This window comes from Dasypus novemcinctus, chromosome 5 (genome assembly GCF_030445035.2).
Source record: "Dasypus novemcinctus isolate mDasNov1 chromosome 5, mDasNov1.1.hap2, whole genome shotgun sequence".
NCBI lineage: Eukaryota > Metazoa > Chordata > Mammalia > Cingulata > Dasypodidae > Dasypus > Dasypus novemcinctus.
Genome location: NC_080677.1, coordinates 55918 through 83626, shown reverse-complemented (window position 1 = coordinate 83626; position 27709 = coordinate 55918). Strand labels below are relative to the sequence as shown.

Genomic DNA, 27709 nt, shown 5'->3' with positions numbered 1-27709 from the left:
CGGGGGCAGGTGGGAGCAGGCTGTGGAGAGGAGGGCAGGTGGGAGCAGGCTGACGAGACGGGGGCAGGTGGGAGCAGGCTGAGGAGATGGGGGCAGGTGGGAGCAGGCTGTGGAGACGGGGACAGGTGGGAGCAGGCTGTGGAGACGGGGGCAGGTGGAAGCAGTTGAGGAGACGGGGGCAGGTGGGAGCAGGCTGTGGAGATGGGGGCAGGTGGGAGCAGGCTGAGGAGACGGGGGCAGGTGGGAGCAGGCTGTGAAGACGAGGGCAGGTGGGAGCAGGCTGAGGAGACCAGGGCAGGTGGGAGCAGGCTGTGGAGACGGGGACAGGTGGGAGCAGGCTGTGGAGACGGGTGCAGGTGGGAGCAGTCTGTGAAGACGGGTGCAGGTGGGAGCAGGCTGAGGAGACGGGGGCAGGTGGGAGCAGGCTGAGGAGACGAGGGCAGGTGGGAGCAGGCTGTGAAGACGAGGGCAGGTGGGAACAGGCTGTGGAGACGGGGGCAGGTGGGAGCAGTCTGTGAAGACGGGTGCAGGTGGGAGCAGGCTGAGGAGACGGGGGCAGGTGGGAGCAGGCTGTGAAGACGGGGGCAGGTGGGAGCAGGCTGAGGAGACGGGGGCAGGTGTCCCGGGAGCAGCCTGAGGAGTCGAGGGCAGGTGGGAGCAGCCTGAGGAGACGAGGGCAGGTGGGAGCAGCCTGAGGAGACGGGGGCAGGTGGGAGCAGGCTGAGGAGACGCGGGCAGGTGGGAGCAGGCTGTGAAGACGAGGGCAGGTGGGAGCAGGCTGTGGAGACGGGGGCAGGTGGGAGCAGGCTGTGAAGACGAGGGCAGGTGGGAGCAGGCTGTGGAGACGGGTGCAGGTGGGAGCAGGCTGTGAAGACGGGTGCAGGTGGGAGCAGGCTGTGAAGACGGGGGCAGGTGGGAGCAGGCTGTGAAGACGGGGGCAGGTGGAAGCAGTTGAGGAGACGGGGGCAGGTGGGAGCTGGCTGAGGAGACGGGGGCAGGTGGAAGCAGTTGAGGAGACGGGGGCAGGTGGGAGCAGGCTGTGGAGACGAGGGCAGGTGGGAACAGGCTGAGGAGACGGGTGCAGGTGGGAGCAGGCTGTGGAGACGAGGGCAGGTGGGAGCAGGCTGAGGAGACGATGGGAGGCTCCGCAGGCGCAGCCAGGCCTGACCTGGGGGTTTGGGGGACCCCGCGCCGCCCGGGTGACGGGCTGACACCGCCCCCTCGCGGGCAGGCGCCGGGTTCTGAGCGGGTGGACCAAGCCCGGTGACGCCGCAGAGCGCACGATTTTAATTGGCTGTTCGCTAGAGGGCGGTGGGGCTAGCGCCTGCTGGCCGTTCTGATTGGCCGCTTTGCTTGAGCTCCGGGGTGGCCACAGTGAATACGTCAGTACCTAGAAGTTGGGGGCGTGACAAAGCCTAGCAGCTGTGATTGACGTGGAGGAGGCGGGGTTAGCGCTCAAAGTGCGGAGCTGGAGAGGATGCCGTAAGGGGTTCCCGCGGCGGGGCGCGGCCTCGGGGGCGGGGCCCAGGGTGATCGTGGCCACGGGGTGGGGCTTGGGGACCCCCAGGGCAGGGTAGAACCCGAGGCTGGGGGTCGGCCTTGCAGGTGGGCCAGCCTCCCTGGGACAGCAGGCCGACCCCCACGACCGACCCGAGCCCCGGGGATCCCCGGCAAGCAGCGCGCCGCAAGCCGCAGCGCCGGGAAGAGGCGCGCCAGCAGCACCCCGGGCGCGCTCGAGCAGGGCGGGCCACCGTGGGACGTGCCGCGGTCGGGGCGGATGCGCCAGCGGGCCCACGACCACGGCGAAGGCTGGCAGCAGCGGAGGTGGCCACGCCGAGGTCTGCGAGCACCATCGCGTGCCCACGTGGACGACCACCACGCCCGAGGCCAGCTGCGCGGGGCTGCGCGGGGCGCGCGCAGGGGGGCGCGCAGGGGGGCGCGCAGGGGGGCGCGCAGGGGGGCGCGCAGGGGGGCGCGCAGGGGGGCGCTGGGCGTCAGGTGGGCGTGCAGGTGGGCGTCAGGTGGGCGTCAGGTGGTGCGCGTGCGCAGCTCTGGCCCTCCAGCGGCGAGTCCCCACAGCTCTTCAGCACCAGGTGCCCTTGCTTGGTCCGAGCTTCCCGCACCACAGGCCCGAAGTATCTCCTCGCAGCGACCAGGTGAAGAAGCCGCGCGTGGAGCCCGCGCTGAGCTTACCCGGCATCTGCCCGACTCACCGGCCCAGGGCCCAGACCTGCGTGTAGACATGGGCTTCCAGCTGCCGTCACCTGGACGTCGCCCCGAGGGTGGTGGGCCTGTGGCGTCCTCGGAGAGCGGGGATCTTGGGCCGTCGCGGGGATCCGCTCGCGAAGGCTGGTGGAGGGTCTACGCTAAGCGGGATGGGGTGGTACGAGGCCTGCAGCCGGGCCAGGACGGGTGTGGTGCGAAGTCCACGCGGGCCGAGGGCGCCTCCACGGCTGCCTTCTCCGCGGGCGTGGCGCGGGGTCCCTGTGTCCGGAGGCAGAGCAGCTGCTCCTGAACTGCTGGGCGCGGGCGCGGCGCCCCAAGGGGTCTACGTCTTGCGGTGCTCCCGCATCTTGGCCGCCAGCGACCACCCACGGGGCTCGAGGAGGCTCCGGGAGGCCCCGAGGAGCGCGGGAAACAACGGCCAGCCCGACTCCGGCCTCCCAGGCTGCACGGCCAGACCCTTTCCCCGGAGCCTTAGTCAAGGCTTGGCCTGCTTTGTGGGTTTTTTGTGTATGACTTTTATTTTTTAAATTGTGATTGTGGTACCCTATATACAACATAAAATTTCCCACTTTGACCACCTCAATTCAGGTATGGTTAAAACACCATGCGCAATTCAGTGGTGGTAATTCCATTCCCAAAGTTGTGCTGCCATCACTGCCATCGGGGCCACATGCTTCCCTCACCCTAAAGGCCACTCTGCACCCATTAAGCATGAAATCCCCATTCTCCACCTCCACCCCTGGTACCCTGAAATCAACTTTCTGTATACATTTGCACAATTCTAATTCTTTCATATAAGTGAGATCATGCAATAGTTGTCCTTTTGTGTCTTGTTTCCCTCACCATGATGACCTCAAGGTTCATTCTTGTCACATGTATCAGAACTTTATTCCTACTTATGGGTGATAAGATTCCAGTGTGTGGATATACCACATTTTGTTTCTCCACTTACTTGTTGATGGATACTTGGGTTTTTTCCACTTTGGGCTATTGTGAACAATGCCTCTACGAACATTGGTGTGCAGATATCTATCTGAGTTCCTGCTTTGGATTCTTTGGGGAATATACCTAGAGGTGGAATTGTCAGGCCATAGGGTAGATTTATACTTAACTTTCTGAGGAGCTGCCAGACTGACTTCCACAGCAGCTGTACCATTTTACATTCGCACTAATAGTGTATAAGGGTTCCTATTTCTCTACATCCTCATCAGCAGTTGCTGTTTTCCCTGTTTCTTCCAATAATAGACATTCTAGTGGGTATGAAATGCTATCTCATGGTTTTGATTTGCGTGTACCTAATGGCTATTGATGTTGAGCATCTTTTCATGTGCTCTTGGCCATTTGTATGTCTTCTTTGGGAAAATGTCTAAGTCTTTTGCCCATTTTTAAATTGTTTTTGTTGTTGAGTTGTAGCAATTATTTATATACTCTAGATATTAAATCTTTATCAGATATATGATTTCCAAATATTTTCTCCCATTCTTTTTTTTTTTTTTTTTTTTTTAAAGATTTATTTATTTATTTAATTCCCCCCCCTCCCCTGGTTGTCTGTTCTTGGTGTCTATTTGCTGCGTCTTGTTTCTTTGTCGCTTCTGTTGTCGTCAGCGTCACGGGAAGTGTGGGCAGCGCCATTCCTGGGCAGGCTGCTCTTTCTTTTCACGCTGGGCGGCTTTCCTCACGGGCGCACTCCTTGCGCGTGGGGCTCCCCCACGCGGGGGACACCCTTGCGTGGCACGGCACTCCTTGCGCGCATCAGCACTGCGCATGGCCAGCTCCACACGGCTCAAGGAGGACCGGGGTTTTGAACCGCGGACCTCCCATATGGTAGACGGACGCCCTAACCACTGGGCCAAAGTCCGTTTCCCAATTTTCTCCCATTCTGTTGGTTGTTTTTTAACTTTCTCAATAATATCCTTTGTTGTACAAAAGTTATTAATTTGATGAGGTCCAATTTATCTATTTTTTAAAATTTTGATGTAAAGTCTAAGAATTCATTGGTTGATATAAAGTCCTGAACAGATTCTGCTATGTTTTCTTCTAAAAGTTTAATAGTTTTAGATCTGATATTTAGGTCTATGATCCACTTTGAGGTAACTTTTATATATGGTGTGAGGTAGAGGTCCAGCTTCATTCTCTTGCATATGGACATCCAGTTTTCCTAGCACCATTTGTTGAAGAGACCAATCTTTCTCCATTGAGTGGACTTGGTACCCTTGTCAAAATCATCCACTTTGAGTAAAATAAGCTAGGCACAAAAGGTCAAGTGCTGTGTGATTTTCCTCACATAAAATATTTAGAGTAAGCAAAGTCATAGAGGCAGAAAATAGAGCAGTGGTTCTAAGGGGTGGCAGAAGGGGGAATGGGTAGTTACTGCTAAATGAATAAGAGTTTTGGTTTGGGATCATGAAAATAGTCTGGAAATTGTGGTGAAAGTTGTAGAGTATTGTCAGTGTACTTAATGTCAAAAGAATTGTCCACTTAAAATAGTTAAAATGATTTTTATGTTACGTATATTTTACCACATTTAAAAGTAAATTTAAGGAAAAATCAATTGGCCTTAGTTGTATGGGTTTAAAAAAATTTTTTTTAATTTCTCCCCCCCCCTGCCCCGTTGTCTGCTCTCTGTGTCCATTCACTGTGTGTTCTTCTGTGTCCGCTTCTATTCTTGTCAGCAGCCTGGAAATCTGTGTCTCTTTTTTTTGTTGTTGCGTCATCTTGCTGCATCAGCTCTCCGTGTGTGTAGCACCACTCCTGGGCAGGCTGGACTTTCTTCCGTGCTGGGCAGCTCTCTGTATGGGCACTCCTTGCGCATGGGGCTCCCCTACGTGGGGGACACCCCTGCGTGGCACGGCACTCCTTGCGCACATCAGCACTGGGCATGGGACAGCTCCACACGGGTCAAGGAGGCCCGGGGTTTGAACCACGGACCTCCCATGTGGTAGACAGACGCTCTATCCATTGAGCCAAGTCTGCTTCCCTGTATGGGTTATTTTTGAACTCTCATTTCTAATCCATTGGTCTTTATGGCTGTCTTTGTGTCAGGACCATACTGTTTTGATTACTGTACCTTTATAATAAGCTTTGTGATCAGAAAGTATGTGACTTCCAACTTTGTTTTCCAGATTGCTTTGGCTATTTGGGTCCCTTTGTTCTTCCACACGAATTTGATGATTTGCCATTTCATTAAGAAAGAAGCTGGGATTTTGACTGCGACATGCTCACTCTTAACTGCCCACACCAGGGGTTCAGGACCAGAGCTGGAGGGCTTTCTCCAGAGGCAGGAAACAGTCTGACTGGAGGGAGGTAAGAGGAAACAAAGTCTCTCCAAATGAGTGCACACCTTGCTGGAGTATTGTGCTTCCAGAAAAGTCTTAGATGTAACAAAACTTTTCAATCCTGGGCTCCCAGAACTACTTAGAGCAGTGGTTCTGAACCCTGCTATATATTGGCATCACCTGGAGAGTTTCACTAAGTCCCATGACTTAGTTGGTCTAGGCTGCAGCCTGGAAAATGGAACTTTTTAGAGCTTTCCAGGGATTCTAATGGGGTAACCACAGACCCACAGGACCCCCTTTTCCTCCTGCTAAAAGATAATTTTCAAAAAAAGATAAAGCTGTGTCTCTTATACAGACATAAAACAAATGGGTATTAAAGATTTTATTCAGAGAAGTGGACTTGGCTCAGTGGTTAGGATATCTGTCTACCACATGGGAGGTCCACGGTTCAAACCTCGGGCCTCCTTGACCTGTGTGGAGCTGGCCCACGGGCAGTGCTGATGCACGCTAGGAGTGCCCTGCCATGCAGGTGTGTCCCCTGCGTAGGGTAGCCCCACGCGCAAGGAGTGCGCCCCGTAAGGAGAACCGCCCAGCGTGAAAGAAAGTGCAGTCTGCCCAGGAATGGTGCTGCACACGGAGAGCTGACAGAACAAGATGACAACAAAAAGAAACACAGATTCCTGAGCCGCTGACAACAGAAGTGGACAAAGAACACGCAGCAAATAGACACAGAGAACAGACAACTGGGGCGGAGGAAGGGAGAGAAATAAATAAGTAAATCTTAAAAAAAAAAAGATTTTATTTACTTGTATGAGAGAATGCAAATATAGGCAAGCTTGCTTCTCCTGCAGTGGAGGAGGGAAGTCCACTGAACTGCTAGTGGAATCTGCTTGTCTATAAGCAAAAATTATTTGGCATAGCAATTAGTTATCTACCATTTATAGAGTAATAAAATGAGGCAGTTTCCGCCCACATTCCCATGTGCTTAGGAGTCCGATTAGGGTTTCCTAACTCTTCTCGTCCTGGCCTCCCAGAGCAGCTGAGCCAGGTCTGCCAGCCTGGTGGCAGGTTGGGGAGCCCCCACTTCACAGCCTCAGGCAGCCCCACCAATTTGGAGACTCCCACGGGCAATCTGCCCCTCGGCTGAGCCTTGCTCCGTGGCCTTCGCAGTATTTCCTTGGCTTATCCGTCAGGCCACCGATGCAAGTTCTAGAGGTGTCCTATTTGGCTGTTGCCCCACTTAGAGAAAAGCTCAAAGGGAAAACCTATGTGGAAGCATCTCTCTAAATCATTTTTTTATATTTAGGTTTTTAAAAAAAGTTTTTTTAAAGAAGCTTTAGATTACATAAATGTTACATAAAAAATATAAGGGATTCCCTTATGTCCCACTCTCTCCCCCTCCCACACTTTACCACATAAACAACATCCTTCATTAGTGTGGTACATTTGTTACAATTGATGAACCCATATTGAAGCATTGCCACTAACCATGGTCTATAGTTTACATTATTGTTTACAACTTGTCCTGCACAATTTTGTAAGTTATGACAAAATATGAAATGACCTGTATTCATCACTGCAATATCACGCAGGACAAATCCAATGTCCTGAAAAGGCCCTCATATTACTCCCATTCTTCCCTCTCCCATCCCTCAGAACCTCTGGCGACAACTGCCTTTTCATCAATGATAAGAGTTTTTCCATTGCTAGAATAATAATAAGTCTATAGTAGAATAATAATAAGTCTACTTTAGTTCATTGTTCATTCCCCAATCTTGAGGATTTGGGGATGCTGATGCCCACTCTGCTTCTAACTGAAAGTGGGCTTAGATCCCATGGGGCAGATGGATGGCCCTATCTTGTTTGCAGTTGTAGACGCTCTCTGTTTCTTGGGATGAGCTTTGTCGATCATCATCTCCTTGTTAGTCATCCTGGGTGAGTCCAATGAACTGGAGTGTCCAATGAACTGCAACTCTGCTGAAATTCAAGGCTCAACTGGCACATGGACAGACCAAAGTTTTAATTCTCTAGGACATATATTTATCAAGTATAGTGCTAATTATGGGTTCAAATACAAGGGGCAGAAGAGTCAAGTGTAGAGAACCTATACGTGAGTCTAATTCTATTACACTGGGAAGCACAAAGTAAGGCCCACTGACAGGGTGCTGACTTCCTGAGCGGTCTGCCCTGCTTAGAGTGTCTGGATACCTCTAGAGCCCTCAGGAGCCCCACTATGGGAGGCACTGTTTACTGTGGCAGTCAATGAGATTAAAGTGATTTTTAAAAAGAGTGAAAATAACATCCAAGTCACAGAAAAAAGTCATTTACATTGAGGGTGAGAGACTGGGGTGGGGGTGGGAATGGCTGGAGGGGAGGAGCCAACTTTCAATTTTTACAACCAAAAATGTTGCATTGCCTAAATTGTTAAAAAAAATACAAGGCAGCACTTTAATGGATGATGTAGGTCTGTGTGTGCTGACGTGAAAAGATCCCCAAGGTATGTTAACTGAAAGAGCAAGTTGCTCAAAAATAAAAACAGCTTGATGTAATCACAACTAGAGGATGAAGGAGCATATTAGCTTCAACTGTAGTGTTAAATTTACCTAACAATAATATTTAAAATAGTAATTTTACAGTTTATTTCGAAATGAGTACATTTTAAAAATTACCATGTTTATAAATAAATTTTCATCATAAAAATCATTTCAACAGAAAGAAAGCCGCACAAAGTGATTGATTGCAGGTGAAATGAAACTACATGGATGAAGAGAAAAAAACGTTCTGAAAGGAATAATAATAGTTTCCATCTATGAGGATTTTTCCTGTATGACCATTTTATGGCCAGTGTGTCATTTAATCCATTCAACAGCCTAGCAATGTGGTACCTGACAGAGGAGAAAAATTTGATCCAGAAAAGGAAGTAACTTGCCGTGGGATCACAGCTCGCAGGGTTAGGCTGAAATTCAACCCCATGGTCATAAGCCTGGCTCTTTCTGGAATATCAGGCCACCTCACCATTAGGTTGTGCAGATGGCTATAAAGCCTGCTTTTCCCAGCGCTGAAGAAAAAGTTCAAGTCTTAACATTAAGCATTTTGTTCTCCCTTGTATGGAGAGGGGAAATAATTGGGTATGATGAGTAACTGAATTTAAGGCTAAATGAAGAAAAACATTGAAAGAATGGAAATACCAAAAAAAACTTCAGGAATTTTTTTTCTTCAAAGATTTATTTCTCTCCCCTTCATGCCCATTGTCTGCTCTCTGTGTCCATTCACTGTGTGTTCTTCTGTGTCTGCTTGCATTATTAGTGGCACTGGGAAACAGGGTCTCTTTTTTTATTACATCATATTGCTGCTTCAGCTCTCTGTGTGTGCAGCGCCACTCTTGGGTGGGTTATGCTTTTCTCACTCGGGGCAGCTTTCCTTGCTGGGTGCACACCTTGCGTGTGGGGCTCCCCTACGTGGGGAATACCCCTGCGTGGCAGGGCACTCCTTGTGCGCATCAGCACTACACGTGGGCCAGTTCACCACACAGGTCAGGAGGCCCTGGGTTTGAACCCTGGACCTCCCATGTGGTAGGCGGACGCTCTGTCCATTGAGCTAAATCCGCTTTCCTGAATGGAAACTTTTGTTCACAGGGGGGGCTCCTCCAGAGCTCCTCCAAGGCAGGAAGCTGCCTGTCTCTTCCCATCAACCAACAGTGCCCAGCACGCAAAATCACTTGACGAAGTTTGAGGGAAAAGTGGATGGCTGGATACAGTTGTGGCTGCCAGTTAGGATTCAGAATTATAAAAATGTGAAGTCTCAAGTTCAGTGGTGGTATGTAGAAATGGCTGAAGTACAACATCTTGAAGAATCAGGCTGTCACCTGGGCCAAAGACAGGTCTTGACAAACATTTACCACATTGCTAGTTCCACGACAGATGGCTTCTCAGGGCCTGTCAGTGTCAGACTTTCCCAGGGAGGGTCTTAGAGACTAGAGGCTGATTAATCTGGAAAGCATGAAGACTTTTTCTTCTTTTCCGAATGGGAATTCCAATTTCTCTGGGTTCATAGAAGAGACCAATCTTCTTAGCTGAATTTTTATTTACCCAAATTTTAGCTGGCATCTTGTTAATAGTTTTAGAACCACAAGGGAATATATCTGCTGGGATGTTTTGGAGCTATATGTGTCCCATGAGAACATGTTCTGAAATTTAACCCATTCTTGAGGGTGTGATCCCAATGTCAGTAGGACTTTTTGTTTTGTTTTGTTTTTGTTTTTAAAGATTTATTTATTTATTTCTCTCTCCTTTCCCCCCCACCCTGTTTGTCTGTTCTCTGTGTCTGTTTGCTGCGTCTTCTTTGTCCGCTTCTGTTTTTGTCAGTGGCATGAGAATCTGTGTTTCTTTTTGTTGCGCCATCTTGTTGTGTCAGCTCTCCATGTGTGTGGCATCATTCCTGGGCAGGCTGCACTTTCTTTCGCATTGGGCGGCTCTCCTTGTGGGATGCACTCCTTGCGCATGGGGCTCCCCCACGCGGGGGACATCCCTGCATGGCACGGCACTCCTTGCGTGCATCGGCACTGTGCATGGGTCAGCCCCACACGGGTCAAGGAGGCCCGGGGTTTGAACTGAGGACTTCCCATGTGGTAGATGGACACCCTATCCACAGGGCCAAGTCCACCACCCAGTAAGACCTTTTGATGAGGCTACTTCAGTTAAGATGTGACCCACCTCAGTCAGAATGCGTCTTCATCCTATGACTTGAGTCCTTTGTAAGAGAATGAAATTCAGATAGAAAAAGGGAAAGCCACTGATGGAGTAGCCAGAAGCTGAACACCAGTGGAACCTGAGCCTTGCCATGTGGCAGACTGAGCCCAGAGGATCTCTGGCAGTCAGCCCCTGAAGCCACAGTTGAAGTGCTTTTGCTAGCACCAGATTATTCGCATGTCTCCATGGCTATGCTTGCAACCTAAGGAATGCAGTAATTAAGAGTTCCCATAGGAAACGGACTTTGGCCCAGTGGTTAGGCGTCCGTCTACCATATGGGAGGTCCGCGATTCAAACCCCGGGCCTCCTTGACCCGTGTGGAGCTGGCCATGCGCAGTGCTGATGCGCGCAAGGAGTGCCGTGCCACGCAAGGGTGTCCCCCGCGTGGGGGAGCCCCACGCGCAAGGAGTGTGCCTGTGAGGAGAGCCGCCCAGCGTGAAAAGAAAGAGCAGCCTGTCCAGGAATGGCGCTGCCCACACTTTCCGTGCCGCTGACGACAACAGAAGCGGACAAAGAAACAAGACGCAGCAAATAGACACCAAGAACAGACAACCAGGGGAGGGGGGGAAATTAAATAAATAAATAAATCTTTAAAAAAAAAAAAAAGAGTTCCCAGCAAACAGGATGAAGCTGTCAAAGGCTGAAAGAAAAGATGAGCACATACCTTTTGTATTAAATAGAACACTTAGACTTTGTACCTTGAGATAAGATTTTTTTTGAATTTCTGGTAGTCAATGACAGGTAAGACTCTCAGAGGAGGGCAACCTAAGAACAGTCTTTGGGGAGAAAACATCACTTTGATGGTGCCTTGATTTGGACTTTCTTTTAGTCTGAAAACCATAAGCTAATAAATTCTCATTGTTTAAGCTGAACTATTTCATAGTATTTGCTTTGAGCAGTCCAGGAAACTAAAATATCAGCCCAGCATTTGTTGAGTTATAACAGAAAATTGTGATTCTGTTTCTTTTTAGGATGCCAAAGGTCACTGCAGGGAAGTATAACTTAAGTGTTCTTCCTTTTAAAAATGTAATTCATTTGTTCGGTGAACGTTTATTGGGATCCTTCTGTGTTCCAGGTACGGTGCTAGGTCCTGAAGCTACAGCACAGCACAAGACCCCATCCGTGCCCTCAAGGTATTCATAATCAAGTGTGCAATTGTAACCAGCAGTGTGGAGGGCAGACTTCAGCCTGCACCCTGAAGCCTGGAGTTGAAAGCTCCTCAGTGCATCTTATGGCCCTCCATTCCTATGAGCACCTAGCTTACCTGAAGGTGCAGGCGATGTTTGTTGAACTGTACAACTAGGTTTGATCCCTGACTTTCCCATTCACTGTTCTGCTTCTGGGCTCCTCAGTGTGATCTCTGAGCTCAACCCAGCCATTTCAGAGAGAGCTGGAGATGCCCAGAAGGACCATCAGCCCCATGTAACAAATACCTTATTTCAATTCTAAGGCTCACTTTTTAAACTCTTCTCTTTTTTAATCTCACATTTTATTAACTCTAAAATTGGGATGTGTCTTGTAATCAGTTATATCTTGAAGTTATAATAGAACTTATTCATTTTTAGTATCACAGGGCAACTTAGCCTCAGTGGTGTCTTAGAGTTGATGGAATACATGAACTTCCCATCCCCTGCCAGTTCTCTCTAATAACTGATCTCATGAGTGAACTTGGTTAAGGCTACACTTGGGCCCCCTAGGAGAAAGTACCCTGATTGCTTGGCCAGGTCAGTCCTGGGCACGGGAGGGGCTGAGCAGAAGGTGCCATGGAGTAGCCATTCCCAACATCCCTTCCTTGGACCTGGGAGGCGGGACCTTTGGTAGAAGGAGGGAAGGGCTCATGAGAATCAAATCCTTTCTTCCCTCCCCTCCTGCTGAAGCATTGTGCTTCAGCAGATGGTCAAAGCTCAGCCACATCGGAATCCCAGAGAAGGAGCAGCAGGTGCTTGCTCTGCTCCTGGGACCAGATTCTCATTTAGACTTTAAGGAGTGGGCACTAAGAGTGGGAATCCCTTGAGGTTTCAACAGTATAATGAGCAAGACTGGGAAGCAGTCAGGAATAAATGGTAGGAATTTGCCAAGAAAATGTCTTGACTCTCAGGGACTAGGTACTAGGGGAGGAAGCTGGAGAAGGTTGCTGTTTAGCCCAGGCTGGGAACTTTACCAACGATTAGTGCCTAACCTCTCAAGCTTTCAGAGTCCTCTGTAAAACAGGCATAAAAGTAGTACTTGACTGCTTTCTCTAGGTTTCTGTGAGGATTCAAGAGAGTGAACCTAAAAGTGCTTTGCAAACTTGAAGCTACTGTATGCATGTACGAAGGGATTATTTAGGCCAGCTCTGGGTCTGTGAACTGAAGTACAGTCACCTTCCAGTTTGCGGATCAGAGGAGGAAATTTGTCTTCCTGTCTCCCAGCCCAGCACAGGCTAGAGCTCACAGGCTGCCCTGCCCGTGGTCTGGGTCTGCAGCAGCAGTCTTCAGTGTGGAGTCTCCTGCTAAGGGAGCCGGTCACCTGGGAGGGATTTACCCAGGAGCTATCAACCCAGGAGGCCAGAGGCGTTATCTAATTCGCCTTAGGGTGATCAAGGGAAACGGAGGCTGAGCGGTTCTTGGTGCGCCCTTGGGAAAGAGGGAAGAAGGCTGTGCCAGGCTGAGCCGCTTTACCCCCTCTGTTGCCTGGTCTTTGCTGATGGGGGAGCATGGCAACTATGCTTTGGATTACTTTCATAACACCGAGAAAAAATGCTGGCACCCTCCAGGTACAGGCACTTCCCCTGCAACTGTCAGTGGCTATTCACTGAGTCATTCTTCCTCTCAAAAAAAATTTAGTCAGAGGTGTGCTACGCACTGGGTGGGTGGGTGGTGGGTGCCAGCAAGCAGCTGACAGTGCAGAGGGTCTAAAGCAGGTTCAGAGGATCTGGGGACGGAGCCCAGCTTCAGGCATGGGTGGGCCTGGCGTGGAGCTTCTCAGGAGCAGACACTGCACCTTACCCATTTTAGAGCCGCAGCAGCAAGCCCAGTGGGCGTCAGTGTCGCGGGCCCTGCCAGGTTTATGTGCACAAAAGGATCTGCATCTTGTGGCTATTATCCAGCCTTCCCAAAGATCTCCCTCCTGCAGGACTCAACACTGTATCTCTGCATGGAGAACATGCTCATTCTTTTTCACAGCTGTATGAATGTTCCATTATTTAACCAGTCCCCCATTGTTGCACGTTTAGGTTGTTTTATTCTTTGCTATGACAAATTATACTTGTCTTAGTTTTCTAGGGTGGTTGTAACAAAGTACCACAAACTGCCTGGCTTAAAACAGCAAAACTGGATTGCCTCACAGGCCTGGAGCTAGAAGTCCAGTCAAGGCATCAGCAGGACCTTGCTCCCTCCGAAACCTGTAAGGAAGCCTCTGTCTCACGCAGCCTTCTGGTGTGTACCCCTGGGCCATGGCGCTCTCTGCCTCGACTGCCACATGGCCTTCTCCCTCTGTCTGTGTCTCCTTCCCCTTCTTAGGAGGGCCCCAGGCTGTAGGGGATGAAAGGCCCAACCTCTTCTAATAGATCCTCGTTCTCACTTGCCCAATTCCATGTGAAACCTATTTCTAAATCCGGTCACATTCTGAGGTTCGGGGGTTGAGGACTCCGACATATCTTACTGGGGAACACAGTTCAAGCCATAAAAATATTTTGGTTCTTGAACTGATTTTTTGTTTCATTAAAAAAAATTATTGAAGTATAAAATTCATACATGAACATGTATAAATAAGTGTAGTAAAAGTTATGAACTTAGAAAACAAGCATGCATGTCATCATAAAGGGTTCCCATATATCATCCCACCACCAACACCTTGCACTGTTGAAAACCATTTGTTACAAACTATGAAAGAGCATCATCAAAATCTTTCTACTATCTATAGCAATATCTTACATTTGGTATATTTCCCCCCAACCCACCCAATTATTAACACCCTTTATTAGTATTACACACTTGTTATAGTTCATGAGATAATGTTCTCATATTTGTTCTGTTAACCACAGTCCCTCTTCCATCACAGGATTTCCATGCTTTGTACAATCCATTCAAAGTGTATGCTCAGTGGCTCTCATTTTCATCACAGAATTGTGCTATTATCACCTCAGTCAACTTTATAACATTTTCATTATTCCAAAGGGAACAATCCCATACTTCCTGCTACTCCCCTATTGTTGTCCCTAAGGATTGAAATAGTAACTTCTTGACATTGCTACAAAATATTACAATATTCTGTTAACTATCATCCTTAAGTTATATTAGTTGTAATTTTTTAACACTTTGTAAAAGAACATTCTTATATTTATACTATTAGCCACAATCTTCATCCACCACTGAAATGCTGTTGTACATTCCCTAGATTATTCTCTAGCTTCCTTTCAATTGACATTTATGTCCAAAAATGACCCCTTTCAGTCACAATCACATTTATAAATCAGCAGGGTTAGTTATATTCACTATAAGATATTACCATCAATTAAATTCATTTCCATACCCTTATAGCAAGCCTAATTAAAAATTCTACATATATTAAGCATCAGCTCCCATTCTCAACCCACATTCAATTTCCTAGTAACCCGTACTCTAGAGTTTACCTCTGTGAGTTTACTCATCATATTTAGTTCATGTTAATAAGACTATGCAATATTTGTCCTTTTGAGTCAGGCTTGTTTCACTCAATATAATGTCCTCAAGATTCAACCATGTTGTCATATGCATGCTGATTTCATTTCTTCTTACAGCTAAATAGTATTCCATTATATATATATATATACACACCATATTTTGTTTATCCATTCATCAGTTGATTGATCTTTGGTCTGGTTCTATATTTTAGCAATTGTGAATAATGCTGCTATGAACATCAGTGTGCAAATGTCAGTTCATGTCCTTGCTTTCAGTTCTTCTGAATATGTCCCTAGTAACAGGATTGCTGGATCGTATGACCATTCTATATTCAAATTCTTAAGGAACTGCCCAACTGTCTTCCACAGAGGCTTCACCATTCTATATTCCTACCAACAGTGAAGGAGTGCCCTTGCTTTTCCACATCCTCTCCAGCCCTAGTAGTTTTGTTTTTTAAAATAATGCCCATTCTGTAATGTGTAAAATGTTATCTTTTTAGGATTTAGATTTTAGATAGTAGGATTTCATTAGGCCATTCAACAGTATCAGATGACTAGGGATGATAAAGGCAATGAGGCGTTTGGCTAATGTGCAGGCCATTTCTATTCCTTGTATAACTTTACATGTGAAATGAGATTTCCTAACCTTTTCTAAGGTAGAGGTGATTTCCAGGGTAGGAAGTGTCCATTCAGTAGATGCTTGAGCAACTAAGCTGCTGTAACATTTCATCAATGGGAGGCTTCCTGGCCTTTGGAAAACACACAAAACCAACTAAGTATACTTTGGTAGACTTGTGCTTTTGGCAGTTGGACAAAATCCATTTGTCATTGAAAGGAAGGCCCTGGCAGGGCTGCCTCCTGCCCTTGCACCACCTTTACAGCTTTTCCAGGGTCATATTTTTCGCAAATGAGGCAACAGTCTGATCCAAATAAAAGATGAAGTGTCCAAACCATTGGTTTTCTACAATATCCCACATATTTTCTTTTCTATGATGTGTCAAATTGTGTAGGCCATCCACAATTTGTTGGGCAAGGGACTTAGGAGCCACCAAGGAGCTGCTTGTCCCCAGAGCACGTTGAGATGAACTGTACATGCAACTATTTAATCTTCCTTTTCTCTCTCAGAAGCTGTTGTCTGGACAAACAGATCTCATATATGATATGTATTGGAGGTAGATTAAAGAAATTGGAATGGGGATCATGTAATGAGGGAGAGTAGTTCCAACATGGGTCATGGTTAGAGATCATCTGAATTTGGCCTTGAGGGTCTATGGAACAGGCAGTTAGCTTTGCATATTTGTCAGCCATTTTATTCCCTAGAGCTTCGTCTGAGTTTTTTGTGCTATGACCTTCAGTCTTTGTAGGAGGAATAAAAGCGCCCACGAGCACCCTGTGCACAGCCGATGAGGCATAGCTCATCAGCTGCAGACACGCTGTCTCTAAGGCAACCACACAGCTAAGCAAATGGCCGCTGACCACGAGGTCAGACAGAATGGCAACCGGGCCCTGTCCAGCTACACCACGTCTTCTTCCTCTTCTCCGAGCCCCTCTCCCTTTGTTTGATCACCACCAATCAGGCAGTGTGGCGCGAAAAAGCTCAGCCTACGTGATCAACCTAACTGTCCCCCATAGCTTACCTCTCTCCTTGTTTGGGCATATAATCCCCCTCCCGCCAATCTAATACCGCCTAGCCCCCCTTCCCTATTGCCCTGAACTATAAATTGCTGTTCCTATGTAATAAAGTTAGACTTGGTCCAGAACCCTGTCTCCGGAGCATGCATAGTCTCCATATCTGTCCTCACTCTCCGGGGGCCAACTAGTTCAAGCCCACCGGCCTGAGGGATGCCTCAGTCCGGTGAAAAACGGTAGCAGTGTCAAATTATGACAAGTCTTAATGACAGTGACCTTGTGTGGACCTCAGAGGGCTTCTGTGTGTTCTATTATTTGTTGTCCATGTTTAGTTGGAGACCCTGCTGCCACCGTGAAACCTCTTTGTTTCATATCATCCCAATACTATGCACAGCCCCAAAGGCAGAGCAACTTTCAGGCTAGGTGTTGGCCCTTTCCCTTCTGCTTTTAATCATGGTCAGATTAGAGTGATTATTCAGTCACTAAGGCTAGTTTGACCCTTGGCAGGGTTTGATATTTAAGCTGTTTGTATAGATCAGTCAATGATATAGCCAGCTTGGAAAGCTAGATCCTCCCTCTGGAGTTTGGAGCCATCTTGTGTCAAAGAGTTAGTGGATAACTGTGATCTGGAACAAGTTAGAGACCGGAGTTCACCTTTACAACCATGAGCAGTCCCTTCATCAGGTAGAGGGAGTAGAGAAGCAGGGTTTTGACGGTGGTGAATTGTATTGAGTGAGGAAGGGCATAACAACATTTCATAAAAGGTGAATTGGGAGTCTGATAAGTCATGCTTTCTATAAGTGGGGAAGTTTGCACAGAATGCTGGACATAGACATTGAGTAAATGACCTAGAACTAAGTCAGGGGTGGTTTGAACCCACTTCGAAGTATCAGCTACTGCTCACAGGCAAGGGGGATAGGCCTTAGATACTGGACCCAGGAGTGGGCTCTGAAATCCTAGTGGTGTCTGATGTCCCTTTTGCTTCTAGGATGATACGCCAAGGATATGTCTTTGCTCATGCTCAGTGGTGAGAGGGGTAGAATGCAGTTAGGAAGCCCAAGGGTGGGGGATGGTAAAACTGAGCCTTTAGAACAATTGCAATCTTCTTTAGGTGGTGAGCCCCAAATTAAGGGCTTGGGAACTGTATTAGTCAGCCAAAGGGGTGCTGGTGCAAAATACCAGAAATGAGTTGGTTTTTACAAAGGGTATTTATTTGGGGTAGGAGCTTACAGATACCAGGCCATAAAGCATAAGTTACTTCCCTCACCAAAGTCTATTTTCATGTGTTGGAGCAAGATGGCTTTTAACATCTGCGAGAGTTCAGGCTTCCTGGGTTCCTCCCCTCCAGGGTCTTGCTTCTTTCTGGGTTCAGGGTTCCTTTCTTCCCAAGGCTTTCATCTTCCTGAGCTCAGCCTTCCTCTGTTCCAGGGTCTTGCTTCTCTTTCCTCTGTGAGCTTACTTCCTGGGGCTCCAGCTTAAGGCTTCAGCATCCAATGCCAACATCAGAAACCCTCTACTCTGTCCTTTGCCATGCCTTTTATCTGTGAGTCCCCACCCACCAAGGGGTGGGGACTCAATGCCCTAATGACATGGCCTAAGCAAAGCCCTAATCATAACTTAATCATGCCCAGGTACAGACCAGATTACAAACATAATCTAATATCTATTTTTGGAATTCATAACCATATCAAACCGCTACAGGAACCAATGCTTTAGTCATAGTATTTGGGGTGAAGCAATCATGGGAAAATTGGGAAGCCACATTCTACAGTATCCTCTAAGTCATCAGAAACCTCTTAGCTGTGGTTTTGTTTCAAAGAGGGGAGGGAGTCTAATGGTAGCAGCTCATTGGGGGGATATAGTTGTCCCTTCAGATGAAACATCATGGATTAAGAGCTGGCACACAGAGAGCAGTGTTGGATTTGATCCTTGGTGGCCTTAGGAACTTTCGGAGCCAGGACCTTGAGGAGATACTGTGTTTCCAGAAGGGAGGATCCTAGGTCTGTTTCTGCTTTAAGGACTTCTGCAACCCATACATGTCCAATATCAGTGGAAGATTTGTCCACAAGAAAGGGGAATCCTGGCTAATAGGCTATTCAGGTGGGTGAGGTCTGAGAGGTCAGAGGAATTCTAGAAATCAGACAAGGCTGTTAAAGAGTACCTAATGTGATGAAGATGAGTCAGGACTTGTAAAATGCGTGCTTTGGGGACACGTTTGATCTCGACAGCCCTCTTGGTGAGACTGTCTCCCTAGTAAATTTCCTGGGGTAGTAGGATTGAGAAGAAGGTTTGGCCTTGAGAGGACCCATGGGAATGTGAGGTGGTTTAGAGAGTAAGTCGTGGGGTAAGTTATAAAGGGTGAGGTTGGCTGACACCCAGGGAAGTGGTCACTAAATGGATTGCTGTTCAGGGTGGAATGAGTTGCCCCTGCGGCAGTGAGAGAGGTGGACGCCCTTTGCCTGGAAGTGAGTAGTAACTGAGGGCACTGGGACTTCTACTGCAGAGGGGACTCAGTAGCCTCTCCCCACCCCACCCCTGAGGTGCCTCCCTCACCTGTCAGCTTGTTGTCTGCTGTTGTCTCTGCTTGTTGTCAGCTCATCTTTAGGAGGCACTGGAAACTGAACCTGGGACCTCCCATGTGGGAGGCAGGTGCCCAACTGCTTGAGCCACATCTGCTCCCCAGTTTCCTCTTTTTTTTTTTTTTTTTTAAAGATTTATTTATTTATTTAATTTCCCCTGCCTCCTCTGGTTGTCTGTTCTCTGTGTCTATTTGCTGTGTCTTGTTTCTTTGTCCGCTTCTGTTGTCGTCAGTGGCACGGGAAGTGTGGGCGGCGCCATTCCTGGGCAGGCTGCACTTTCTTTCACGCTGGGCGGCTCTCCTTACGGGGCGCACTCCTTGCACGTGGGGCTCCCCTACGCGGGGGACACCCCTGTGTGGCAGGGCACTCCTTGCGCACATCAGCACTGCGCATGGGCCAGCTCCACACGGGTCAAGGAGGCCTGGGGTTTGAACCGTGGACCTCCCTTGTGGTAGATGGACGCCCTAACCACTGGTCCAAGTCCGTTTCCCCCCAGTTTCCTCTTGAGAGGGGGATGATGAGTCCTTTCTTTTCCCTTAATGGCTGTGCAGTCTTGGGCCCCTTGGTCTTTTTTTTTTTTTGCAATAGCGGAATGTGTTCATTCGATGGGGACCTGCTTGTCTGTAGGTGCCTTTTTAAAAATTTATTTAAAGCAATTTTCATAAACTTTAATAAAAGAAAAAAAAGACACTTAGAAAAATAAGTGCCACACAAATGAAAAAAAATTAAATGTAAGATGTTCAAGGAACAAAATTCCTTACTATCAAAATATACTGAATATTTAAATCTATAGATGCTGAATTTTCAAATGCAGGGAAAAAGTAGATTATTAAATTATAGTTAGTAAAAAATAGTGTTTTAAGCTACATTTTCTTAAACCTCCATTACTATTCATTTAATTATTTTACATTCATTTATTAAAACACATGGCATATTTTCTAGCAACACGTTAATTTGTACTTTAATAATAAGCCAAGGTAAATTACCCCTGTGATTTAAAACCTATCTTAATGACTACACCTACCCAGATTTTATCCATTTATGCAGTCATTCCAATAATTAGAAGAGCTACACTATCTTTAAGATGGCATTCACTCAAGTTTGGTAAGCATGTTAAAGATTAAAGAGATGTAGTATCCCCCAAGTTATTAGTGCTTTCTTGCTTTCTTTAAAAGCTGTCATGACAACCTGCTTATTTAAATCATTTTTAGCTGGCAATTCATAAAAATGGAGGGAAGCATCATTCTAGAGTTTTCTTTGTAATTTCTATGGTAAAAAATGAATGTTCTCTTTCAAGCTGCTCTGACATTAAAGTGTATTTTAGAGCTTCCTTATTTAAAAATGTTAAGAAATACAAAGTCAGTTACATCTGGAGGGGTATTTTAATTAATTAGCTGAGCTGTTGTTCAGATTTTTAAGGACTTTTCCTTGGTATAGGTGACTCTGCCTTAGGCTCATTTAGGTACTTTGGCAAATAATACATTTTCCCCCCTCTTTTTTTAATACTCCATTTTAGGTGTGATCCAAGACAAACCTCAACTTACTGTATTTTTTTTTTTTTAAGATTTATTTATTTATTTATTTCTCTCCACCCCCACCCCCACCCCGGCTGTCTGTTCTCTGTGTCTATTTGCTATGTCTTCTTCTTTGTCCATTTCTGTTGTCAGCGACACGGGAATCTGTGTTTCTTTTTGTTGCGTCATCTTGTTGTGTCAGCTCTCTGTGTGTGAGGCACCATTCCTGGGCAGGCTGCAGTTTCTTTCGTACTGGGCGGCTCTTCTTACAGGGCGCACTCCTTGTGCGTGGGGCTCCCCTACATGGGGCGCCCCTATGTGGCATGGCACTCCTGGTGCGCATCAGCACTGCGCGTGGGCCAGCTGCACACGGGTCAAGGAGGCCCGGGGTTTGAACTGCAGACCTCCCATGTGGTAGACGGACGCCCTAACCACTGGGCCAAGTCCACAACCTCAACTTACTCTAAATTCTCCTTTATAGCAGGGGACCAATGTGTATCATCTTATAGACTGACAATTTAATAAAGAGATAACCTAAAACAACCAAATTTACATAATTAATAGTGAGCAATGCGAAATACAACAGAACTCAATTTCACAATCTGGAATTAATCTTCATGCAAAACTTTTTATACAGAGTTTTGAGCCTTATAGATAAAATAACTTTACATTTATTAGCTTAAGTAATCAAGACAAATAGTAGGAAAAGTATTTTATTTATATGGAAAAGTCTACAGTGAGATCTTTAAAAGGTGTCAATATTGCCTATGCAGAAATAATTCAAATGTGAATCACAACAAATAAAAAAAATTAATAGCAGTGCAATTAATTCACATTGCAATAGTTAAGTAAAGGATAACAGAATCAAAACAAGTGTTTCTCCATGATCAGTGTACTGAGAATTAGTGTAAAGATCATTTCAGGTTTAGGAGGTCTGAAGTCAATCTATAGAATATCCTAGGACAAGGGGAGCAGACAGTTAATTCATTTAGTTGGTTGTTGGGTTTTCAATACTATTCATAGGAAAAAGTAATGAGTTGATGTGCACAGTAAATAGAATATATTGACTCTACAATACAGTAAGAAAATACAAATTATAAAGTGAGCTAACAAAGATGAAATCTGAATATAGATTTTTGTAACTGACATCTTAGACAACACATGCAGTACTCATGTAAAAACAGTTTCAGAAAAAAAAAAGATTTGGTTGCTTTTCAGCTGCATTGTAGAGCTTGTAAACCGAAGATGCAAATGTCCAAGTATCTTAAAAATCATAATAAATGTCTTTCTTAAAGCACACAAAATGATAAAGTTCTCATCAGAGTCTCAAGTGTAATTTTGGAAGTTTGTCTTGTCTCGCTTTAGAAACACATTTAAAATGAGTAAAAATCAAGGGATTTCATGGTGCACTGAAACAGGAAAAGTGCCCAATATACTGCTAATGTTGAAAAAAAAAATCCTAGATTTTACAGGACTGTGGTATATATAAATTTTTTTTTGAATTCACAGTGCATATCTCTGAGTCCATTCTCCTGCATGTCTGTTGTATTTTCTTTGGCTGATTTATAGGTTTGTGCAGTATCTGGTACCAAAGGGTCATCTGGACTAGGGCCACCAAGCAGAGGGCCTTTGCACCTTCCTGATCCAGCCGGAGGCGGCGCGCGCCGCCACCTCAGCATATCGAGGCAGACGCTCCCACTGCTGTTGAGGGGGGATGGCCAAGTTTTGCTGTGAAAGCAACCTTTGCTGGTTGAAAAGGAAACGTCGGGTGAAAAAGAAGACCCCACCTTGCTATGCGCTCTCGGGAGGCCCCGTCACAACGGCTTGCCGGCAGAGCAAGTCCTCTCCCACCGTCCGCTGAGCAGTGAGCAGGCAGACGTGGGGCAGGTGAGCAGGTGGACGCTGGGCAGGTGAGCAGGTAGAAGCCGGGCAGGTGAGCAGGTGGACGCCAGGCAGGTGAGCAGGTAGAAGCTGGGCAGGAGGTGGACGCCGGGCAGGTGAGCAGGTGGAAGCCGGGCAGGTGAGCAGGTGGAAGCCGGGCAGGTGAGCAGGTGGACGCCGGGCAGGTGAGCAGGTGGACGCCGGGCAGGTGAGCAGGTGGCCGCGGGGCAGGCCCCCGGTGCTGACCCTGCCTCCACGCCATGGGTCAGGGGTCGTGGCGGCTGCGGGGCTCAGGGGCAGGGGTCTGCTCGCCTGCTGCCCACGGGGTCAGGCTGGGGGCCGGTGCAAGCCGGACGCTGGCCTTTTCGGGCGCCAGTGCCTGCGCCTGGGCGATCGAGCGGGCGGCGTGCCTGGTGCCGTAGTGCTGGGTGAGTGGCACCACAGCCCTCCCGCTGCTTGAAGGCTGTGGGCAAGGCGGCCTTTCACCTGGCCTCACCCGCTCCCCCATGTCCCACCAGGCTGCAGGAAACGTTCCAAGCCGCAACTCCACGGCCACGGCCCAAGGGCAGGCCCTGCTGCCCTGAGCCCCAGGAGATGTTCCAAGTCCACGCTCACCACGAGAACCAAGTCGTGCCCGCCAGGGAAATCACCGGGGGCTTTGCTGTGGCCGGCAGCTGGCCTTGGCGAGGCAGGTGGTCTAATCCCAAAGGCTACCTGAAAAAATCTTCTCAGGCGTTCCTGCGGGGCTGGAACGAGCTCTGCTGAACCCTTGGCCGCCGCCCAGATCAGGGCCCTTGCGGCAGTGCAGGCCATTCCGGGCGCCACCTGGTTGACCCGCTTTACGCCATCCTGGAAGTCTAAGACGGCTACAGACAGAGGCCTGGCTAAAGCGGTGACCTATCAACTGTCAAGCACATGGCCAGTGGCAGGGTCCAGTGCACACCTGAAGAGTCAGGTTGGTTGGGATTAGAGCAGGTGAGGTGGAAGTTTATAGTGAGAGAGTGAGGACAGGGTTAAGGCTGGGTGTTGGTTAGGAAGAGCTTACCTCCAATTCTCTCAGTCCCTTCTGGAGGGACCCGCTCACAGGAGCCTGACTCTGGAAAGTGTCCCTGTGGACCTGGGTGTGGGAACCGGGTCTGTGGGTGCCAGGGAAAGGGTCCCTCACCCGCAGATGGATGAAGTGGCTCCAGAGATTTTCAATCACACATCCAGTGCCATTACCTGCCAGGCTGGTGGGGTTTTCTTGGGGATGGGATCCCAACCCCCTTTTCAGTGCCATTTTGTGACCCAGGGACATATGATCCTTCACGACCTTTTCTGATTTTCCCGTTGGTGATGGAAACCGTGGGGCTCTGACTTGGGGGCCTGGAGATGGCAGCACAGGCCTGTCGTCAGTTCTGGTTGTTGCTCCTGGGTTGTATGATATCCTGAAAAATTCTCAAGTTCCCTCGGCATGCCAGGTATGTGCCAGCACAACCGGCAGGCCTGGGGAAGGTCCAGACTTGCCTGAGGGGCATCCCAGGGATTGCTAGGTGGACGAGCCCCCTGAAAGTTTTTACAGTCCCACTCCAGTGACCTGGAAAAGACACAGCTGAAGACCTGAGGAGGGGAAGCGGATGTGGCTCAAGCAATTGAGCTCCCGCGTACCACACAAGAGATCCCTGGTTCGGTTCCTGGTGCCTCCTAAAGAAGACAGTGAGCTGGCGTGATGGACAGGCGCAGCAAGCCAATGCAGCAAGAGACACAAGAAGAGGAACAAAATAAGAGACACAACAAAACAGGGAATGGAGGTTCCAGATGCCTCCTAGAGAGGACAAGCAAGACAGTGAACTGATTCGATGGGCAGGTATGGCGAGCTGGTACAACAAGATGATGCAACAAGAGACACAAGAAGAAAAACATTATGAGAGATACAACAAAGCAGGGTATGGAGGCACCTCTCTCCCACACTGGAGGTCCTGGGTTTGGTTCCCCATGCCTCCTAAAGAAATAAGGAAGATGAACAGACACAGCAAGTGCAAACAATGGGGGGGAGGGTGAGAAAAAAAAAAGACCAAGAGGCCTTTCCTGGCACAAGCTTCTGAAAGGTTGTCTAAGTTGCAGACAACTGACACCAGCCCTTGCCAAGCAGGGACCCCTTTGCTGGGACTGCTAGGTGTTCCTCCCAGAATCTGGTGGTCTTAGTGCCCTTCTGAAAAACTATGTGAAGGCTCCCTGCAGCTGCTGATGTGAGTGCACCTGCTGTGAGTAGGGAAGGCGCTGGGTGGACCTAAACTGCTCAGTAGGCATGTAGTCAAGGTGGAGTCGGTACCCCCTCAGCACTGGAGGGGGAGGGCCCTGCCCGCTGGCTGTCCAGGTGGGAACAACCCCCTCCAAGCCTGTAGGCATGTCACCTGGACCAGGGCAGGGGGTCCTGCAGCGGCTCAGCGAGACCCTTCTGCAGTCCGTCTGCGGCCTCGGAGAAAGGAGCAATCCGCCTCCCCCAGGCCACACCCTGCCCGCTGGGTTCCTCAGGCCAGGTCTGTCGCCAGGCGTGGGGCGAGTGCACGGGCGAGGCCCTCAGCCGGGATGGAGGCAGCCCAGGGGTGCACCTGTGGTGCCGCCACTGCCGCAGGGGCGCTGCAGCGCCGTGGAGCGGGGTGGGCTGAGGGAGGCACCCAACTCCAGATGGCGCGAGGGTTAGCGCCCAGGCTCCCGAGGAGCTGGGGCCCGGAGGCGCCGCGCTCTGCCCCTCCTGAGAGAGCAGGCTGAGGAGGGACAGGGCGGCCAGTCCCTCACTGTGCTACCTGCCCACGTGCACGGCGGCCACGGAGGTCCCACCGCGGCTCCACTTCCCGAGGGCAGCTCCATCCCCAGGAACCAGCAGGCGCCCCTCGGAGGTCTTCCTCTCACACCCCACTTCCAGACCTTCTTGTTCACCCGGAAACCAGCGGTTTTTCACCCCAATACCGGCCGCGTTATTGGGCGTGACCTCCTGCCTGGGCTCCAGCTTCCACCTGCCCCCAGCAGGGCCTGAGAGATCCTGCGCAAACCTAACTGAGATCATCATGTAAGTTCTGTACTTAGAAACCTCAGCGGTTACCCAGCTCACTCAGAGCAAAAGCCGAAGGCGACCCGGCACCTGCCAGGCAGACACTGACCCTGCTCCACACTTTGTTTCGTGGTTTTTAATCCTAATATTCTCTGCTGGTCTTTCACCGCAGCAACACTGGCCTCCTGGAGGCTCTCCCACCACAAACAGGACACTGCTACCTCAGGGCCTTTGCGTGTTAGTCTGGTTCACTCTTCCTGAGGTTAGCTAAGTGACACACTGATGTCTTTACTCAAATGATTATGCTATTTAGAATTCCAGCCCCTTCCTCCTTTTATCCTCTTTTCCCTGTTTACTTTTTCCAGTGGGCTCATTAACTTAAATTATTTACTTAGGCAATTTGCTTGTTACTACTAGAACGTAAGCTTTAGGAGGTCAGGGATTTTCCTCTGTTTTGTCCCCTCTGTTGTCTACAGTGGAAGGTGGAATAGAGTGGGTATTCAGAAATGAATGGGGCACCCTGCATTATAATGTGGTGTTTCCCTTTGGTAATACATCTTGAACACCTTTACTTTTTAAAATATACTTTATTTTTTTAGAGCAGTTTTCGGTTAACAGAAAACTTGTCCCTCAAGGTTTTTAAAATTTCAATTATTGTGTTAACATTATGCTACATAAAATTAAAACTAACAACACATGCTTTTATTGACAAAACCCAAAGTGCAAATGTCCATAACAGATGAGTAAACAAAATGGTATAGACATGGAGTCGAGCATTATTCAGCTGTGAAAAGGAACAACACTCTGATACAAGCTTTTGGTACAATTTTTGGTAATATAGGTCTATTAATGAGTCAAGTGGAAATCACCATTCGGCTTAACGGAGCTTCCGAGTAAATTTTCCCTATCTTTAAAACTGATTGCAAATGTGCCTCTGTTAATGTTTGTGTATATTGGAGTAAGTGAAGTTCATGTTGACCCTATTGTTTCTTTAACAAATGAGAGAATCAAATATATTTCACAAAGTATCTGCTGATGAATATGAATATTACAATAAAAACCACAGCCTTTAATTACCTTGTCTTTTCATCAACCTTGTGAATTTGTCTAAATAAGCTTTTTTCTGCTCCACATGTATTTTTATCAGCATCAGATTTAACACATATCCGCAGGTTCTGCTACAGCCTGTATTGGTGTGGTGGTTCTATCAACCTCTTTGAAAGTGTTCTCACTTGTGGCTAGTTGTTCCATGCAGGCTGTGCCTAGAGGGCAATTCTCCAGTCACTTCTCCTTGGGCATGGAGGCACTGACTCCTGGAATGAACCACAACTTAACAGATTCAGTAGCACCAGTGCAGTCAAGAGCCAAGGAAAACCCCTTGAAATCGTTTGCCTTGTCTTTCCCCTCCTTTTAACCATTTGTCCGTGGTCAGGTCAGTGTGTATTGTTCATATCCGCCATGTTTGTTGCCAACACCTCCATCCATTACCAAAGCTTTTTCATTGCATAACACAGAAGCTCTACTCAACAAGCAGTGACTCCCCATTCCCACCCCTGGGAGCCTGTCACCTACATTCTGTCTGTGCATTTCCTTATTCCATAGGCTTCATATAAGTGGAATTATACAGTATTCTTTCATCTTATGTCCCTTAACATAATGCTTTCAAGGTTCATCCATTTTGCAGCTTGTATCAGGGTGCCATTCTTTTTTACAGCTGAATAATTTTCCATTGCATGTCTATACCATTTTGTTTACTCATCTGTTATGGACGTTTGAATTGCTTCCACCTTTTGGCTGGTGTGAATTGTGATTCTAAGAACATTTATGTACAGGTTTTTGTTTGAGCCCATGTTTTCAAATCTCTTCAGTATCTAAGTAGGAGTGGAATTGTCAAATCATATGGTCATTTTATGTTCAACTAATCGAGGTATCACTTAATTCCCCCTTTTAAAATTTTTACTTGGGATGTTTGTCTTTTTTTGTTGACTTGTAGTACTTCTATATATATTCTAAATATTAAACTCTTTTCAGATACATGATTTGCAAGTGCTTTCTGACAGTTTTTTAAATTTATTTTTTATTTTTAATTCATTTTAAAAAATATTACATTAAAAAAATATGAGGTCCCCATGTACCCCCCACTCCCCTCACCCACTACTCCCCCCATAGCAACATTCTCCTCCA

At 47.9% G+C, this 27709-nt stretch overlaps 1 long non-coding RNA gene across 2 annotated transcripts; it reads left to right on the top strand.

The window, feature by feature from the left end:
• Positions 1-1444: 1444 nt before the first annotated feature.
• LOC131278442 (uncharacterized) lies at positions 1445-26598 on the top strand. Of its 2 annotated transcripts, none has more exons than XR_009185724.1 (6): positions 1445-1482; positions 5349-5529; positions 11325-11382; positions 13505-13665; positions 22183-22500; positions 23013-26598. It is a non-coding gene; the product is annotated as an uncharacterized lncRNA (long non-coding RNA). The 2 variants fall into 2 exon arrangements; XR_011648771.1 differs by lacking the exon at positions 1445-1482 and adding an exon at positions 1502-1886.
• Positions 26599-27709: the final 1111 nt, after the last annotated feature.